The sequence below is a fragment of the Megachile rotundata genome, unplaced genomic scaffold (genome assembly GCF_050947335.1).
Source record: "Megachile rotundata isolate GNS110a unplaced genomic scaffold, iyMegRotu1 scaffold1691, whole genome shotgun sequence".
Classification (NCBI taxonomy): Eukaryota; Metazoa; Arthropoda; class Insecta; order Hymenoptera; family Megachilidae; genus Megachile; species Megachile rotundata.
In genome coordinates, this window is record NW_027474987.1 from 1 (window position 1) to 7,500 (window position 7,500).

General features: G+C 47.1%; 1 non-coding gene and 1 pseudogene across 1 annotated transcript; both read left to right on the forward strand.

The window, feature by feature from the left end:
* The first annotated feature begins 2,154 nt into the window (after positions 1-2,154).
* LOC143266582 (5.8S ribosomal RNA) lies at positions 2,155-2,309 on the forward strand. The gene has a single exon (XR_013041530.1). It is a non-coding gene; the product is annotated as a 5.8S ribosomal RNA (ribosomal RNA).
* A 1,816-nt stretch (positions 2,310-4,125) lies between these two features.
* Positions 4,126-7,500, forward strand: part of LOC143266583 (large subunit ribosomal RNA) — a 5,320-nt pseudogene continuing 1,945 nt past the window's right edge.

The window sequence follows — 7,500 nt, forward strand, 5'->3', positions numbered from 1 at the left end:
ACCGCCCGTCGCTACTACCGATTGAATGATTTAGTGAGGTCTTCGGACTGGTGCGCGGCAATGTCTAGGCATTGCCGATGTTACCGGAAAGATGACCAAACTTGATTATTTAGAGGAAGTAAAAGTCGTAACAAGGTTTCCGTAGGTGAACCTGCGGAAGGATCATTAACGAAAGTTTTAAACAAACTTACAAAGTTTGAAAGAGAGAAAACTCTATCACTACGTTGAGCTCTTGACATTAAAACACATGATACGCAAAGACACTAAACACATGATAATAATATATTCAGTACGTGCCAAAGAAAAACTTGACAAAATCTATGACTCTCGATATGAATACACGCAAAAACTGTGAAAAGCAGCCAAAAGTATATATGACTATAACACATGATACGCAAAAATGAGGATGAAAAGTGCAGCTCCTCGCGTATAATAAACAAATAATAAATATATTGGCCGTACACAACAAAAATGCGTATAAACGAGCCACGATAGATGATTGAGAGAGAAAGGGAGAGAAATATTTGGAGGTAGTAGCAAACAAACGAAAGAAAAAACAGATACCAAAAATGTTAAATGACAATTCGTCGTTACGGCAGTCGTGATGCGGAGAGATATTACGGTTACGTGTAGGAGGTCGCTTTGGTTCTCATCGTCGATACTCCCGTCCGTATTTCGTATCCGCCGACGCGTTTCGTACGAACAAGCGCTAACGTTAAATAAAGTTTAAAAAATGAGAGAGCAACGCCGTTTCATGTCGAACGCTGTAAATAGAAAGAATGAAAGTTTACCGACGAAAGAAAATCGAGAGTTTCCTCTCTATCTTCTCGGCTCTTCTTTCCGTAGCGTATAAGAAAAGTTTCGACTCTCCCGGGACGTCGTTTACTTCTTATTAACGGGTACCGCACGATCCTTCGATAAATACAAAAAGTCGTCGTAACAAGAATGTTCAACTTGAACACGAAGGAAAATCCCGAACATTCTCATATAAAAATATATCTATACATAAATGAATCTGTCGCGAATTTTACCGGCAGAAGGTTCGTTATGTAAAAAATGGATCGTATGCATGGTGTACCCGTTCGTTGCGACGTCTGAGTTAAAAGGAGGAGAGAATCGAAATTGTTAAATAGATACGCGCCAGGAAAGCGGAGAGATTTCGGAGAAGTAAGGAAGAGGTGAAGGTTATAAGAATCTCGAAATATTCTTATCGGACTTTCCTTTCTATAATTTTTATTCTTGATTCGTGTTGCGTACTCTCTCGACCCCGTGTGAAAACACGAGAGAGAATATAAAGAAATATTTTGGGACGTTTGGTAACGAAATGCATGGGTTTGCGAAAAAAAATTGTTAAATTTCTTGTTTTTTTTTTTTCGCCCGCTTCGTGAGAGACTCTCATTTTATTTTCTTTCTCTCTATAAATTTTGTCTTTGGACAAAGGGAACACCCCCTTTTAGCCTCTCTCTATTTCGTGTTAAACGAGAAACGAAATTTAGAGTGTGACACGGAGGCTTTCACGCGGGGGGTGTCCGGGTAACCGATGGAAATCGAACCACGAAACCGCTTCGACGAACGAAGTCGCAACTTCACGAGAGTCCGCCTGCTTACGACGGACGATATGGTAACGTATCGCTTTACGGACCGGCTGAGAAGCGAAAACGATAGCGTAGTCTCCTTCGTTGGTAGACCGATCTGACGCCGGCCATGGAGTGTCCGTATCGAATCTCGCGATACCGCCAAGACGTCCAATATATGTAAGCAGCGAGCAGGAGACTCTGTGTTACGCGCGACAGCGCGTTTCGTATTTTCCACGGTTTTTGAATGACTTTACCACCCGGAACGGACTGAAAACTCGCCGCACGAAGAGAAATGCGTCACAGAGCGTCGTTTCATCGGCGGTTCTGTAGTTTTATACGGTCCTTTACCCGTCCATGGACGTTATCGTGTCGTCTTAATCATCAATCAGCTCGGGTAAATCTGTGAACAGAGCTATGACGGGACGACGTCCGAATACCGATACTCGATCTTGCGCTTGGATTGGAGTTAGTATTCTATGGACAATCGAACGAATTTATAAACCAGGTTAAATAAATCACGTACATACTGGTTTTCAGACGCTGAGTTGTTAAATATGAACAAAAATTTTTATACGATTACCCTGAACGGTGGATCACTTGGCTCGTGGGTCGATGAAGAACGCAGCTAATTGCGCGTCAACGTGTGAACTGCAGGACACATGAACATCGACATTTCGAACGCACATTGCGGTCCACGGATACAATTCCTGGACCACGCCTGGCTGAGGGTCGTTTATATAACTAAAGACTGCTTGCGTTTGCCTTTAGCAGCAAAAGGTTTTCTCTTCATTGTTAAATTTTTTTCGGTACCGCTCGTCGTTCGACTAGATAAAACGAAACTGTTAAACGCCGAAAAGTCGAACGTTTCGGAGCGGGATCCGATGGTCGAACGCGAGAGAGAGAACAACTTGCGAAATTGGCGAAAACGTACGAGCGATGGTTGGACATTTCGTCGGCGTTTGACGCGGAGAATGTTAAATGGAACGTTCGTGTCTCGCCCTCTCTTTGCTAGTGTTCATTTTTTTCACAGGCGACAGAAGAACATTTTCGTATATCTCGCAATTCTTAGTTTTTAGGATCTTCTCGGCGGAATGCGCTTATCTCGGCTTGCGTGAGTCGTGGTTTCTAGTTAAACCCCTAAAAGAGACCATATACGACCGCCCGTGAAAGAGCGCTCCCGAGTCGAAAACACCTAACTACAGAAGGATATTTAGACGAGAGAGAAAATGATTCTTCGCCCTGCGAGAGAATTGTTAGACACCAATTTGAAGGAAGCAAGCCGAGAGTAGAGCGTGTTTACGGCGTTTCTCCGCGCTCCCGACGTTGTCTGAAATGATTGTCGAATTTTTTTTTCGACGGTGCGAAAGTTTATACAACGAGGAGAAAAGTTAAAAATAAACGTGCGACGGAAGCTCTTTCACGGTTAAATTATTACGAGATCGTAGCTTCGCCACGTTTTTTTAACATTTACAAGCGCAGATCGCTTCGTTGTCGTTGATTAGAAGCGGAAGACCGCGCGATCCCAATACGGGTTCCGGTCGTCCAGTCCTCGAAGTGCATAATTGTGCCGGACGGACGTTGAAAAACCCGGACCGATCGAACGATAAACGCTTATTTGGTGATCGTCTTGCGAGAGTCTCCCTTCATTGTTGTTCGTGTGTTAAATTTCTTTTATCGAACAACGGTCGAACGCAAATGAACAATGACATTTACACCGAAGATCGATCTCGAAACGCTTTTGTTCCTCCTTTTGTGCGCTCGTGGTTTCATCGAACGATATATACACGACGAAGGTGTACCACGCACGTTAAAAATGGGATTTTTTTTTCCTTTAACCCTTTATTCTCTGGACCATGATAAGTCACCGATGGTTTACATGGCTGTCTCTGGCATTCTCGCCCTTTTCTTGGGATTTTGCGTCGGAACGCGACAGCAAAAGAAAAAACGTATCGGACGATGCGTCTTTACGGTTTATCGACCGTCGAGTGTATATTCGAACGTAAATATGTTGTAACGGTATATGTATCCTTTAGGGGACAAAAGAAACATGAAACGATCGTGTGCGAGAGCGCGCCGAGGGTAAGAAGAAAAGGTCCGACCTTTATCTCCTCGTTGTCGTAGTCTCTCCTCGTCGTTTGTTTTAACGCGCCCTGGATAGATAAAAAGATATATCCGATTATAATATATACATATATACTCCGACGCGAGTCGAGAACAACCGGACGTCGTCGTCGTCGTTTTTTTTTTTGTCGTTGTCCCGCCTGCCCGAATATGCGGCGTTTTAAGTGCCTTTTTTCTTTTGTCGAACAAAAGAGAGAGGAGACACCGAGCTTTCATTTTGGCTCGTACGTACCTTCGAGTAGTCGACGATATTGTGTTGATCCGAAAAGAGAAAAATAGTTGGTTATCGAACGATACAAGGAAAAAATCGAACGACATAATCCCTGTGCGTCGTTGGTATTAATATACCTTTCGTATTACGTGTCGAAACCCCGAAAAGAGCGTACAGTTTGTGGTATAACTTTGAAAAGAAATAATAAAATTTCGACGACCTCAGAGCAGGCGAGATTACCCGCTGAATTTAAGCATATTAATAAGCGGAGGAAAAGAAACTAACAAGGATTTCCTTAGTAGCGGCGAGCGAACAGGAATGAGCCCAGCACTGAATCCCGCGGTTAACGCCGCTGGGAAATGTAGTGTTCAGGAGGATCCGTTTATCCCGAGACATCGAATCGCGTCCAAGTCCATCTTGAATGGGGCCACTTACCCATAGAGGGTGCCAGGCCCGTAGCGACCGGTACGCGTCTCGGGTGGATCTCTCCTTAGAGTCGGGTTGCTTGAGAGTGCAGCCCTAAGTGGGTGGTAAACTCCATCTAAGGCTAAATATGACCACGAGACCGATAGCGAACAAGTACCGTGAGGGAAAGTTGAAAAGAACTTTGAAGAGAGAGTTCAAGAGTACGTGAAACCGTTCAGGGGTAAACCCGAGAAACCCAAAAGATCGAATGGGGAGATTCATCGTCAACGAAGCTGGCTCCCGTGTTGGTGCGATAGTGCCCCGGATGGTCCCGTTACGGCGGGTTTCCCATCGGCGTGGGCACACCACCCGCGGCGAATGTTCCGGCTATGTAGTCGTGCACTTCTCCCCTAGTAGAACGTCGCGACCCGTTGCGTGTCGGTCTAAGGCCCGAGGCGAAGACTGTCCGTCGCTTTTAGCGTACGATGACAGCCCCTTGGATGCCCGGCCGACTGCGCGACGGTACTCAGACGGTATCGGGCCGCAAAATTCTCGAACGCACTGCGTCCAGGACCGCCGCAAGCTCGTTCCAGTCTAGATACCGGATGTACGGACTTAGCGCCGTAACCGGGCCTGGCGGGCTGTTGGCAGGCGGAGTCCTTGGACTGGCCAAACTTTGAATTACCGGTCGGCGACGCTATTGCTTTGGGTACTCTCGGGACCCGTCTTGAAACACGGACCAAGGAGTCTAACATGTACGCGAGTCATTGGGATTTGATAAACCTAAAGGCGAAATGAAAGTGAAAGTCGTCCGTGAAGTCGACTAAGGGAGGATGGGCCTCGTTACGATTAGGCCTCGCACTCCCGGGGCGTCTCGTTCTCATTGCGAGAAGAGGCGCACCTAGAGCGTACACGTTGGGACCCGAAAGATGGTGAACTATGCCTGGTCAGGACGAAGTCAGGGGAAACCCTGATGGAGGTCCGTAGCGATTCTGACGTGCAAATCGATCGTCGGAACTGGGTATAGGGGCGAAAGACTAATCGAACCATCTAGTAGCTGGTTCCCTCCGAAGTTTCCCTCAGGATAGCTGGCACTCGACTCGAACGCATAACGAGTCTCATCTGGTAAAGCGAATGATTAGAGGCCTTGGGGCCGAAACGACCTCAACCTATTCTCAAACTTTAAATGGGTGAGATCTCTGGCTTGCTTGAATTTTCATGAAGCCACGAGATATAAATTGATAAAATTTTTCTTGGATCAGAGTGCCAAGTGGGCCAATTTTGGTAAGCAGAACTGGCGCTGTGGGATGAACCAAACGCAGAGTTAAGGCGCCTAAGTCGACGCTTATGGGATACCATGAAAGGCGTTGGTTGCTTAAGACAGCAGGACGGTGGCCATGGAAGTCGGAATCCGCTAAGGAGTGTGTAACAACTCACCTGCCGAAGCAACTAGCCCTGAAAATGGATGGCGCTGAAGCGTCGCGCCTATACTCCGCCGTCAACGGCAAGTGCGCAGGAACGGGATTTAGTTCCCGTTCTCCATGAAGCCTTGACGAGTAGGAGGGTCGCGGCGGTGTGCGCAGAAGGGTCTGGGCGTGAGCCTGCCTGGAGCCGCCGTCGGTGCAGATCTTGGTGGTAGTAGCAAATACTCCAGCGAGGACCTGGAGGACTGACGTGGAGAAGGGTTTCGTGTGAACAGCCGTTGCACACGAGTCAGTCGATCCTAAGCCCTAAGAGAAATCTAATGTTGATGAGGTGTCCTAAAATTCACGCTTTTCGAACGCAAATGACAAACATACGTACGCTCGCACGCACGTACGCGCGCAAAAGGCAAAAAATGTTAAAAAGAGAAAAAAATTGCAGTTAAATAACAATTTACGTCGCCGTCGTTTCGTGTTTGTGTCCTAATCCACCGCTCGAACATGATCATTTTTATTGATAAATTGACAAAAACGTTGAACGCTGAAAAAAAATGATCGCGGTTCGGATCGATGGATACTTCACGTTCGACGTGATGCGACGTTGTCGAACGCCTGAAAGCGATTTTTTTTCTATTTTTTGCTTGGTTAAATCTTACAAACTATCGAACGCAAGTCGTGTCGTCGTTGCGTCGCAGATGCGTCGTTGTTTATATAATTTTGCGTGATTTGGGAAGAAACACACCCATCGGGCGAAAGGGAATCCGGTTCCTATTCCGGAACCCGGCAGCGGAACCGCATACCAATCGGGCCCTCGTAAGAGTGTTCGTCGGGGTAACCCAAAATGACCTGGAGACGCCGTCGGGAGATCTGGGAAGAGTTTTCTTTTCTGTATAAGCGTTCGAGTTCCCTGGAAACCTCTAGCAGGGAGATAGGGTTTGGAACGCGAAGAGCACCGCAGTTGCGGCGGTGTCTGGATCTTCCCCTCGGACCTTGAAAATCCAGGAGAGGGCCACGTGGAGGTATCGCGCCGGTTCGTACCCATATCCGCAGCAGGTCTCCAAGGTGAAGAGCCTCTAGTCGATAGATTAATGTAGGTAAGGGAAGTCGGCAAATTGGATCCGTAACTTCGGAATAAGGATTGGCTCTGAGGAGCGGGGCGTGTCGGGCTTGGTCGGGAAGTTGGCCAGGCTGACGTGCCGGGCCTGGGCGAGGTGAACGGTTGGCGACTTCGCGTCGCGTCCCGGAATCCGAGCTCGGTCCCGTGCCTTGGCCGCCAACGGATCTTCCTTGCTGCGAGGCTTCTTGTGACGGCTTCGGCCGTCCTTTTCGCCTCTTCGGCCGCCATTCAACGCTTAGCTCAGAACTGGCACGGACTAGGGGAATCCGACTGTCTAATTAAAACAAAGCATTGCGATGGCCCTCAAGGGTGATGACGCAATGTGATTTCTGCCCAGTGCTCTGAATGTCAACGTGAAGAAATTCAATTAAGCGCGGGTAAACGGCGGGAGTCAACTATGACTCGCTTAAGGTAACCAAATTATTTTGATCCTTATTCCCACGCTATCGCTATAGGTAGCGCCACGTGCTATATACCGTTGGATAGGTCTCGGCCTGTAGATATACCCAAAATTATGAAATTTCCAAAAAGTGGTGGGGGTAAAAAATTTTTTTCAAAATCTTCCTAAACTTTATAATGAGTCTATATTTTTTTTTACCTCAAAAGATGGCATTGGTGACACCATTTGAAACCCTGTCCGCCATTTTT